The sequence below is a fragment of the Lygodium microphyllum genome, chromosome 26 (genome assembly GCF_053477565.2).
Source record: "Lygodium microphyllum isolate KBCC chromosome 26, Lygodium_microphyllum_v1.1.10, whole genome shotgun sequence".
Lineage (NCBI taxonomy): Eukaryota > Viridiplantae > Streptophyta > Polypodiopsida > Schizaeales > Lygodiaceae > Lygodium > Lygodium microphyllum.
The window spans coordinates 30,675,903-30,689,297 of record NC_141160.1 but is presented as its reverse complement, the minus strand read 5'-3'; positions in this window follow the sequence as shown (position 1 = coordinate 30,689,297).

The following is a 13,395-nucleotide window of genomic DNA, read 5'->3' as shown; positions in this document are numbered from 1 at the left end:
CTCATCCTATGTGACCACCCTCCTAGTGCTTTGTCATAATATCTCTCTCTATCCCTCTCATAGCCTAGATGTCTCTGGTTGTAGATCCTAGCAAAGGTTATGGTGTGGGAAAATCTATGTTAACCATGTCTCTAGATTGAATTCAACAAGAAGCTCTCGCATGAAACCTATATTCTAACATCGCTCCCTTCATGGCATCTATCTCTGCTTTAGCAATACACATCCTCCCAGCCAACCATCAAAGCGAGCAAGGTCTAGGCAAGGGTCTATAGGCTAGGCACTGGTGGCAACATCAATCCACAACTTGGGGAGCAACTTCACATTGAGGATCTTTCCTTCCCTCGAGAAGTATTGTATTGAGATATTTCATTTCATAGCATGACTAAATCCACCCCTATATTTGCTCCCATGGATGTGCAACCCATGCAAGAGTTGCGATGCAAGAAATACGATGTAGGAGATAAATATAATGTGATCAGAAGTGAGTTTGGGTCTCACAAAATAATACATCCATGAAGTACACTATTACTATGGGTATCTAGAAATAATCATTGAATCACTCCGATAATAATATTCCACCATCAAATAAATCTAGCATTGTAGCTTTCACTTTGCTTTGATCTTCTTTGACTTCAGCCTTCACAAAATATTTTTAATAAAGAGGGTAATTAAAAAAATTTGTTTTAATATATTAAAATAGTGTAGTAGCATACTCTGCTTAATTCAGAAGTTAATAATCGAGAAAAGTTTGGCAACTTTTGTCTTGAGGATCAAAAGCCTCCTCCACCATTGCGAACCTGAGGGTGGAGTTTTTCACCAAGAACTTGAACTCATTAGTCATCATCATTAGGAATTTGTTTACTATTGTGTGTGTCTTTCTGTTTGCATGACACACGACACATGTAGATAGGCTAGGCACAATTTCTTTAGCTGCACCCATAATTTTTGTGTGAAGCATTGATTGATTGACTACATCGCATATATTGCATATGTCCTTGCATCATGAGTGAATGACCACGAATAACTATTCTGACCATATTCTTGCTAGGGCACATTGCATGAAAAATAGAAGAGAAGGCATGTTTTGAAGACTCCAAGGGTGTGTACTCCATAATGAAGTTTATGGAAGAAGGCATATGGAGAATTATGATTAAGTGGGAATACACAAGGGATGGCTTAATCCAATGTGATGGCAATTCTTGTACGAGATATGAATGCGGTTTATAATGTTTAAAGCACTCCCACTGAGATGAGAAGAGATATTCTGCAATGTTTTCGTTGGATTGCTATGAGTTGCAATGACGAGACAAGTAGGGAGCGGTTGAATGATTCTTCAAATTGCATCTACGTCTCCTTGACTTCAAGTTTACAAGTTACCATTTCAATAGTAGCTTCGGCATTTCACAAAAATGTGCAATGTTGTCATTGAGAACAGCTTTGAAGTTGTCTGGTATATGCACAACAAATTCAACATGTGTTGCAACCGAAATGGGGATCCTTATTAGCTAGTTGGAGACTAGCTTTGCAGAAGGAATACTATTAACAAGGCATTGTGCTCCTTTATGTAACGCATTACACATTGATTCTGGCTAAATGGTCTTAGCAAGTGCATCTTCTTGATGCATATTACTGCATCACAAGTGGACCTACGTACATGTCTTTGTGCCTTCTAATTAGTAGACAGAGGGGATGTTCTCATAAAGATAATATTGGATGGTTTCAACTTGAGCAAATTTTGGGACTTCCAAAAATTTTTAAGTGTCTTCTGTTTAAGCATGCGACAACTCGATTGAATTTTTTGAAACAAATAACAAGGGAAACAGGGATCTGTGGAGGCGTTTTTTAAATAGTGAAGATCTACGGCTCTGTTGGTGGCCTGTCGGCATTCTCAAAAACAAAAGGCTTTGAGTTCTGTCAATTAACTAACATCATGTAAACCAAGTTTACATTGAAAAAGTTTTGATTATCATGCGTCATAGCTACTGGTTCGGATACTGTAGTTAATGGGGCTATTCATTGTGGGAATTGTGATTCTACAGCTGCAGCTATGAGTGCTAATGAAGATCAGATTGATGGGATTGATGATGATCATCATCATTGTGACCAAGAGTGTCCTGCAAATCGTATGGATCAAGGCATTCATGACTGCTAGTCTGAGCCCATATGCTTCTATATTGACGATGACACTGAGTTCTCGAAGCTTATAGACAGTGCGCCTTCTCCAACATGAGAATTAGCACCCTATGGTACCCCATGCATTAAGTCATCAAAATTCGAGTCGACAATATCCTTCTCATCGTTATCCTTGTCATTGAGGAGATCAGTTGAGGACGATCATCTTAGTTATGATGCAGTAGGTCATCATGAGGCAACTAAGAGTCTCAACACAGTCCGCTCAAATTACCAACTCAAAAGCATGGCTTGATAGCAGGACAGGAGGATATTCCATTGACTTGCAGGTGTTGTTGATGAACAAATGATGGGTGTGATGATGGTTGTCATTGATGGAGGGCGTCGTGGTGGCTTGATTGGCTCCCAATCATGACGATGGCTAATCATGGGCAATGATCGCAAAAGGGCGGCATTTTAAGCATTTAAGCTTTTAAAGGTTATGTATTAAAGGTTAAGCTTCAAAAGCATAGCCTTAATGTTTTTAAAGCCAAAATTTTAAAAAGCCTTAGGTTTTTTTGGGAAAGCAAAAGCACAAACGTGTGAGAAAATCTATAAAAGGGAGGCACTGGGAGCCTTGCCTCTCCATCAAATTCTATGAGAGTGGCTCTTGAGTTCGAGCTTTGAGCTCCTCACCCTCCTTGAAGTTAAGTCCATCAAATTCTATGAGAGTGGCTCTTGAGTATGAGCTTTGAGCTCCTCACCCTCCTTCAAGATCTCTCCTTCAAGTCCTCACATGGGGTTGGCTTTTGAGTACGAGCTTTGAGCTCCTCGCCCTCCTTGAAGATTTCTCCATCAAGTCCTCACATTCCACCTTCTTCTCTTCTTTCTCAGATCAAGACTACGACCTTGACTTTTGATTGGCCAGTGATCCTTTGCTTGCTTCAAAGAACAATTTGTCATCACAAGATCCATCTTGAGCTCTTCATATTTCTTTTTGTCATATCCTTTAACTCCCCTTGACCAAGAGACTTTTGAACATGTATCTTGTGCATACCTTTAATCAATGAGTATGTTTTCACATTCGCCTTTATCTAAACTTCTTCTTCTGGATAATTATTTTGTGTTGAGTACTCTTAATCATTCTTTGTTTCCATCTCACAAAGCATCCCCGACAAGCAACTTTCACGAACTCCCGCATGTTTTCCATGCGACAACAGTCGAGTGGACAAGGTAAGTTTAGTAACCTTTCAAAACGTTTAGTTTGTGACCTTTCCAAATTCAATAGGACTAGTTACGAAGTTCAACATCATTCTAGGGGTTGGAGTTTAGACTTTAGCTTATGGATAGGAGGGGATTGCGTTACACTCTCCCCCGTCTCTCACTCTCTTTGAACCACATATGATGTTAACCCTGTCTCATCTTTCATCGATTACAAAGTGGTATTCTTAGGTGAACACTAGAATACTATTAGGGGTGACCTATCCACACTTCCCATATGAAGTAGAATCAAGAGTCATGTGTTCTAAGCCTCACATTTCCTATGAGGAGATTGGGTAGTATTATACATGGATACAAGTTTTGGTCTATTGGAGGACTCCTCTAGGCCCAATGGAGGAGGCACCTCACACATAGTATCAAAGCCAAGGTTTGAAGGTTAAGTAGTTGACGGATAAAAGGAATTAATTAAGTAACCAAATCTGTTTGAATGAACTATTATTGAGTATTTTGCACTGACTCTAGTATACACACTATGGCCACATAAAATCAGATATGAGGAAGTAGTGCACTTGCAAGATTTTTCTTTTCTTGATGTGTCAAACGGCCTTAGGATCATATAAATTTTCATATAAAGAAGCTATATTTGAGATCTTAGAGATAATAATTATTCATCTATACTACAACCTCACCCTAAATCATGATATATGAGTAATTTTTTGCCATAGGATAGGTCATATATGGGATCTATGATGGCTAAAACTTTCTTCATCATTATGAGATGTGGAGGATTTGATGAGTTGGATGGTTAAGGATAGTCAAGATATATATTTTGTTTACTGATTTTGACGAATGATTACTAGTCACTCAGTAATGAGGCTATGCCTAAGATATTGGTGGTCAATCGACAAATGTTGCACCAAAAATTAGGGGTGAATCGACAAGTGTTGCATTAGATAATACCACATGAAAGAGTAGTTGTAGTGCCAAGAAGGCCTAGTTTGAATAAGATGTTAGGGTTATTCCTAGGGACCACCAATATATTGTATTTGTTATGTATATGAGAGACCACCAAGATATGAGGAAATAAACATTGACTTTTCATAGCAAAAGGATTCATGAGATGGTGTTTTGGTATATCATCATGATTGTTTGTTTTAAAGAGCCTGAGTATTGAGCCTATGTTGATGATTGACTTATTTTGGTAGATTAGTGATGGAATACACTTCATGCAAATGATTTTTGAAATCATGGATATTGCTACTTGCCACTTGGATATATTGGAATTTTGAGAGAGTGTAATGATTGTTTTAGAAAAGACATATTTTTGGACCTATTTAAGTTTGCAAAGAAGCTATAAGTGGAGCCCAAGTTGGGGATAGGATGATCCATACTTTTACTTAGATTTGAGTTTGCATGAGGATGTGAAAATCCATCTCAAGCTATTAAAGTGGCTTGAGGATCTCAAGCTAATATGACTAGTATGAGTAATCACACGAGGTTGCACTCCCTTGAGGTTGGCATAATTCCATGAAAACACATTCTAGAATTCCTTGGTCGAATGGTGACGTCTTCCAAGTGTTTATCTCCATTCAAACTGCCTCCTTTATATTTTCATAAAATATTAGTCCATTATCCCATTCCTCTATCACATGAGCACTTCGCATCTAGGTCTTCCCATAAGATGTCATAATCCACGCCTTTCATCACAATGAGGTTCACTAAAAACTTGACTCCTGATGTCCTAATTTGTCAATCCTTTAATACACCAAACGGGTGAACCTTTGTACCATTATCAAGGGTTACATTGAATCTAGCAATTTTGACAGGTGGACTTCCCCATGCTTGTAACATTATGTGGCTAAGAATGCTCACTCCTGCCCTTATGTCTACAATGCCTTTTTGTGTCGCATCTCCCAATGCCACATTGGGTAAGACCACATATATCTCAGTCCCTTTCGAGGATGCATTGATCTGTTGTCACCCTATTATAAGAGAGGGTGTTACATTTGGAATGTGAGTGTCATTATCTGCTTCTGTTGTTTCTCTTCTCTCTTTCATCTCAATACATACCTTGAACATACTCCAGAACCCTCAAATTTGTCTCATTAGTTGCCCTAATGGCAACGACACTTGTGTTGATATAGGAGCTCCTAATAAATTTGCATCAAGTTTATTGGTTACATTCCTATTGGATAGTTAAGTGTCCATCTCTAGGTCTAGTTGAGGCAAGGTGGGTTCCTCTGGATGGATGTGAGGTTCCTATCCTTAACTAGCTGTTGGTCATATATGTAAGGTGGTGAGGAGGGCGGCTCTACATTGGATATATCATGATCCTCATGTTCTAGTATAGATTGTTCTTTGACCCATCCCCTTACCTTTTCTGTGAAATCCATTTGGTGTCTCAAGTAGGTTATTCCCTTATCTTAGCACTTCCCTTTTCCTTAGTTTTTAGTGGTCCATCGAGAGACGAATCCAAGCAACATCGCCCGGCACTCCAATGGAACGTTACGGGGTTTGTCACCTAGGGTTTCTCGAGTTCGTCTCGCCACGGAACACATTCACGGCCGAACCCACTAGGATTGACGTGAAATTTGGATTCCTAGTGGTCAAGATCTCCTGATAGCATTCTAGCATTAGTCTTGGACATCCTACTTTACGCAGAAGTACCCAAGCCGAAGTAGATCCATGCCGCACTTGGTTCAAAGAGAAATGGAAATGAGAGGGATGCGCCACTCAACCTCTCTACCCATAGGGCATAGTACCATTTCGGTCCCCTAAAATGGCATGAATCGAGATTCTAGCTTAACAATTTCTAAGGGTCACACATCAGTAAAACCTTGTGAGAAGCCTCCCAGTTCTTTGGGACCACTCTGTCGTACGACAGACCCATTGGGGGTTCCGTCCACCTACTTTTCTCAATAGGCCTTCTTTAGTTATTTAATTAGGTCCTACCACATTTATCTGTGACATTTAAAATCAGCTTCCTTAATTAGGCCTTTTAGGGAATAGGATTCGTTCGCATAATTTATAGCACATACACGAATACAGAGCAAGCAGTCCTTTTGACAAATAAGTTCAAACAAATTCCTTAACCTATCTTCAAGTTAATCTTTGTCTCTTGCCCATACAAGAGAAATTATATGTCCCTTCCACCGTGCAAAAGTAGTTCGTCCAAATCACATGGCACCACAATTTCCATCCTTTATCTAGAATAGGATCTTCTAACACCATAGACGTTGGGGCCACGGAGGTCCTCAACTCCATTCCAGACTTGGTAAGGGGTGTCCAGAGCTCCACCTGACCCGCAAGCTGCCTAGGAGTGAAACATTATTCCTGTGGTTGGCCTTTTCACCACTCGACCTTTGGCCCATGAATCGAGCAGTGCCCTTCTCGAGTTGATCCGCGGTGCAATCTTGGAGGTGATCCACCCGTGCAAAGAACCTTTTCTTAATTAAATCATTTAAGAATCAGGCACATTCAAGGTAGTCAGCCCTAATATCATCTTCCAAGAAAACATTCATTTATCCCCATGGCAATTTGTCATCACAAACCCCTGCCATGAATTTACCATCAATCACATGCACTTGGAATAATCATCCAGACAACAATCCAACAATCAGTTGAATGTAAAAGCATTTAGGATAGTGTTTGATCAACCAACAAAACCAATTGTATTTTTCCAACAAAGCAAGAATAGATGTGATAACATTTCCATCCGCATATTCGCTCTCCCCCTTGGGATCTAAGAATGATACTATGCAAAACTTTACTTAAAACTCCCTTCCTTTGGCTATGGCGTATGGTAAGGTTTCAAATTATGCATTATCATATACAGTAACATCTCCATGAGAGATCTATTGTTTTCTCAACCACGCCATTTTGCTAAGGTGTAGTGCAATGATAGAAAATACCCTTCTTAGCCAAAAAACATTGAATTCTCTTGACATATATTCCTCCCCTTGATCATTATTACCAAACAATGACCAATTGGCATGGAGTTCTAGCCATAGCGAATAAGGTTTCAAAGCATAATAACACCTCTGACTTGTACTTTGATCTATATAACTAGTTATGACAAGTCATATCATCAATGAAGGTCACAAATTAAAATTATTCTTTAATGGATGGGATACACATGGAACCACATATACCACTATGTATAAGATGCAACTTTTGACCAACACTCTAGATCATTTGTCAGGAAAAGGGGTGTGACAGATTTCCTCCAAAATGCAAGTCTCACTTGCATCATTATCATTGCCTCCAATGGAAGGAGATTTAGCACCATTTTCTTGCTTTTAAAACAAAGCAAGCTACCATAATGAAGGTGACAAATCAAAGTATGCCATAGCTCAATGTAATCCATCACTTTCCCATCCATGGATAAGGCATCCTCTAGTTCTCTTCTTTCATACACATCAATCTAATAGAGACTATTGCATAATATGCCTAAGACCACAAGATTTTCCCCATCATTATAGTCATGTACATTGCATCTGTCCACATGAAATTTAACCATGAATCCAACAGATGTAATGGCTAAAATTGAAAGCAAGTTTTCTAAAAGGCTAGGGATATACAATACATCTCTAAGCACAATGGTAGCCTCATTCATCACAATAATACAAATCTATCCAATGCCTTTCATTGTATGTTAGCATTATTTGTATAAATGAGTGACCCATCTTTCGGTGCATCTTGAAGTCACATGCACAAATCATTGAAGTGATATGCTTAGAAGCACCATTATCAAAGTGCCATGTATTCTTACCTTCTACCATGGATAAACATTATGCATATGAGAAAGGATCTTAAGAGCATGGCACCATAAATGCATACAATAGATATATGCCCAAGAAAAACCATGTGTGTTGTTGTAATCATTAAATTGGCCGAATTTTCACAATTCATGCAAAATTATTTCCTCTTTTTGCTTGCCATCTGCTTCGTGTATTCCTCAATGACATGTCCCTTTTATTTGCAATAGTTACATTGTTCCTTATGTTTATCCTAATTCTTGTCATTAGGAGAATTAGAAAAAGGAGTTGTTTTGCCATTGTCCTTAGAATTTGATTGATGCCATGCTTTTCCTTTGCCTTTATGATTGGCTACAAATCCTTGATAATCTATGACCATGCTAGAGTGATTGGATGCGAGACTAATCTTCTTGATATAGCAAAGAAACCAGGTCATCAAAGGTGTATAAATCAACATTATTTTTTTCCAATAAATGAATAGTAGCAAAATTCTACTATGACTCCAACAAATCAACCAAAATATACATCAACAATGCATGAGGATACTATTATCAATATTAGCAAGTTATTCATTGAGATATTTGATGCAAGTGATATATGCATCAATAGAATCACCCTCAGCCATGTACTCAATCTTCAACTACTTGCATAAGCGAGAAACCACATGCCTCATTATGCACCTAATAAAGAGAAGCAAGCCTCTCCCATGCCTATTTGACCATAGTGCATGATCATATACGCAACATAATCTTCTTTTTGCATGACAATGCAATTAAGGCATGTGCATGAGCATTCCTTGCTTACCATCATAGTTGATTAGCTATGCAGGGAGAAGTCGATCAATCCACTAGTAACAATGGATATATTGGATGCATCTACAGTTCCTTGAATTATTGGGCCTATTGGCTTGGCCCCTATGCATAACCCCACAACTACTTTGCAACTAGTACATGCTTCATCATATACAACCACATCGAGTAGTTGGTCCCATCCAATTTCTCCGAGTCTAGGCAAGGGTCTATAGGCTAGGCATTGGTGGCAACATTAATCCACGACTTGGGGAGCAACTTTGCATTGAGGATCTTTCCTTCCCACTAGAAGTATTGTATTGAGATCTTTCTATTTTTAGTATGACTAAATGCACCCTTGTATTTTCTCCCATGGATCGAAGCTGCAAGGTTAAGGTTGATCATCATTCTGAGCTGATTTTGCTGCTACCAATACTAGCAATTAGTCAGCCTCTTCTTTACCTAGTCAACAACGTGGATGCCTCCTTTTCGATGAGCATCTTGAGAGATTTCTCTACTTCTACTAGGTATTCATTGGCACGCAAGCACACGAGTGCTTGGCTAGCTCAAAAATACTTCATCCCTTGCATCCACTACAATGGCATTACTTCGTACAACTACACAAACTCAAATTGGGACAACAACATGGGCACCAAACAATACAAATGGACGGTACTATTTTTGAAGCTATTGTATCTTGATTCTACATTATGTTTCGTGAGAGTTTGGGCATGCACACAAGGGGAGTTAAGGCATGCACATGAGCAACGCACTTTGACCTACTCTCGTGAAATGTTTCTGCTCTAGGCAGGAGCTTGATCTTCAACTAGAGAACTTAAGTTTGCTACATTCTTGTTTGTGAGAAAATTGAGTTGGTAGCAACACAATACCATATTGGGGAATATGGAAATTTCCCATAAGTTTGGGACACGTGGTCAAACATTTGGATTTGTCATAACTTGAACACTATAACTCCAAATTGAGTGCTCTATAGCTCTATAGATTCCATACTTCAAGCGCTTTCCAATGATAGGTCACATCATATGGTTTTGAGAAAGTTATGGGCACATTATCCGGGGGCCACCTTTTAAGTAATCAAAAAATGGGAATTGGGAGATTCCCAAACTCACTAATATTGTGTGTCACTTGAATTGAGGTATGTCGGTACTCAAGACAATACTCAAGACAATGTAGCATATGCTTTTTACCAAGGCATTATCCTTGAGCACAACCTTGGTGATCTACTATAAAGACTCTGGTTGGATCGACACACATCCTTCACCATGACCTCTCCAGATCACAAGGGCCCTTACATTTTGTGAAGTGATATGGGTAGCAATCTTCTTCTAGAGCATGAGGGTAACCTTGGCAAGGATAGAAAGCTTGTTTTGAACATTGATGTTGGCCAAAAGAGTCTAGAAGCATTTGAATGGTTTACAAGACAATCATTATGTCTTGTTGCCCTTCTTGAACTAATCCAAGAGATCAGTAAGCTTTTCCACTTGATTGAGAATGTTAGGCCCTTCAATTTTGAAAGGCACTAGCTACTCCTCCAAACAACAACTGAGATTACTCCTCCTCGTGTTGCCTTATTCTTCTACCACATCTAGGATTTAAGAGGAAGTGTTAGCACTTGTGTGTATCTTGTGCGGTTATGTCTTGCCTATAAGCCTCATAGTCGAGGACATTAGGAGCTTTCACATTGTATTTATCTCTCATTTTGTGTGTTGTAGACACTTTAGATGAAGGGCACATTAATGCATTTCTTTTTGGACACTTTTAGCCATTTCTAGGGTTTTAACCCTATTTATGGTTTTGCCACTTTTTACCTATATATAGGCCACCTGTCCTCCCACTTCCATTATCCATCATTGATCCTTCATGATCAACCAACCCTCCTCATTCTCTCATCCCCTTGCTACCATATGGCGCCCACATTGACACATAGAGCTACATGTTGGGGCTAATTGTTACAACCTTGTACCTTCATCTATTGCAATCACATTGTTCCTTCTCTTTCTTGCATTCTCCCTTTGTCTCCTTCTTCTCTTTGTGTTCACTTTTCTCTTTCTGTTGTGCACTCTCTTAGCTATATGTACCTTATAATTTTAACCACATGTTATTCAAAGTATGCTTTTGAATGCAAAATGTAAAAAAAAGCAATGAAGAACTCACAAAACTTATAATTTATAGATCAAATGATGATGTCGGAGATAAATGTCAAAGAGGATGTTGAAAGTTCAAAGTAAAGCTAGTTCTAGTATGCTTGAATGTCATGTATAATGATAAATTGGGCCTCAATGTTGATGAATTTGTGCAAACTTTACAAAGTCCCCAAATATTTATGGTGAAATTTGGTGAAATTGTGGATGGACAACAAAAACCCCCTATATTTGTATGAACGAATCTCCTAAAATTTTACATAGAACTATAAATCTTGAAAATGTTCTATGAAACTTAGGGGTTTTCACTAAATGCTCAAAGCTCGAACTCAAGAGCCACTCTCATAGAATTTGATGGAGAGGCAAGGCTCCCAGTGCCTCCCTTTTATAGATTTTCTCACACGTTTGTGCTTTTGCTTTCCCAAAAAAACCTAAGGCTTTTTAAAAATTTGGCTTTAAAAACATTAAGGCTATGCTTTTGAAGCTTAACCTTTAATAGATAACCTTTAAAAGCTAAAATGCTTAAAATGCCGCCCTTTTGCGATCATTGCCCATGATTAGCCATCGTCATGATTGGGAGCCAATCAAGCCACCACGATGCCCTCCATCAATGACAACCATCATCACACCCATCATTTGTTCATCAACAACACCTGCAAATCAATGGAATATCCTCATGTCCTGCTATCAAACCATGCTTTTGAGTTGGTAATTTGAGAGGACTGTGTTGAGACTCTTAGTTGCCTCATGATGACCTACTACATCATATCCAAGATGATCATCCTGATGTCCTTGATGACAAGGATAATGATGAGAAGGATATTGTCGACTCGAATTTTGATGACTTAATGCATGGGGTACCATAGGGTGCTAATTCTCATGTTGGAGAAGGTGCACTGTCTATAAGCTTCGAGAACTCACTGTCATCGTTGATATAGAAGCATATGGGCTCAGACTAGCAGTCATGAATGCCTTGATCCATATCATTTGTAGGAAACTCTTGGTCACAATGATGATGATCATCATCAATCCCATCAATTTGATCTTCATTAGCAATTATAGCTGTAGCTGTAGAATCACAATTCCCACAATGAATAGCCCCATTAACTACAGTATCCGAACCAGCAGCTATGACGCATGATAATCAATTTACAAAAATATGACAAGCTTTTAGCTTTTGAGTTTGCTTTCTACAAAAATAGGAAATAAAGCTAATGGACGGTGCCCATAGAGTCTGGCACGCCCAATCTCAATGTCCAAATAGAAATAACATATCCGTGCGCATAGGCGCATACAAAATAATAATAAATAATCGATGTCTCAATAGACATGATAAAATATAGGCGTGGCGCCTATCAAAATATAATCCATATGTCGAATACTCGCTAAAATCCAATGCTTTCCTCCGCCACTGCTGCTATCTCTACACATCAACTGAAGCATTCACAATCGTTAGTAAAATAATACAATTAAACCGACAAAAGTGAATACCTAGCAGTCTTCAGCTACATAAATAAATCAACTAGTTAGAAATAAATCCTAACCTTAATTTATTACGAGTGCGCACTCTAAACTCATAAACGTTTATTAATTTAATATGCATTTTGCGGAATCACATGCTATGGAATCACCCATGTACACACTAAATTAATGAAACGCCCGAAAAGGACAGGCGTCCCCATCAACTTCTCGCACAAAGAATCCACTTTGTGTATGAGCCCCGGTCATCTAAGTTTACGGAATCCACCGTAAAACCTCACGGAATCCACCGTGGCACGGAATCCACCGTGGAATATGCCTCCTGGCATCACCAACTAGCTAATAAGGACCCCCACTTCAGTTGCAACACATGTTGAATTTGTTGTGCATATACCAGACGACTTCAAAGCGGTTCTCAATGACAGCATTGCACGTTTTTATTAAATGCCGAAGCCACTATTGAAATGGTAACCTGTAAACTTGAAGTCAAGGAGACGTAGATGCAATTTGAAGAATCATTCAACCACTCCCTACTTGTGTAGTCGTTGCAACTCATAGCAATCTAAGGAAAACATTGTAGAATATCTCTTCTCATCTCAGTGGGAGTGCTTTAAACATTATAAACAACATTCATATCTCGTACAAGAATTGCCATCACATTGGATTAAGCCATCCCTTGCGTATTCCCACTTAATCATAATTCTCCATATGCCTTCTTCCATAAACTTCATTATGGAGTACACACACTTGGAGTCTTCAAAACATGCATTCTCTTCTATTTTTCATGCAATGTGCCCTAGCAAGAATATGATCAGAATAGTTATTTGTGGTCATTCACTCATGATGCGAGAAAATATGCAATATATGCGATGTAGTCAA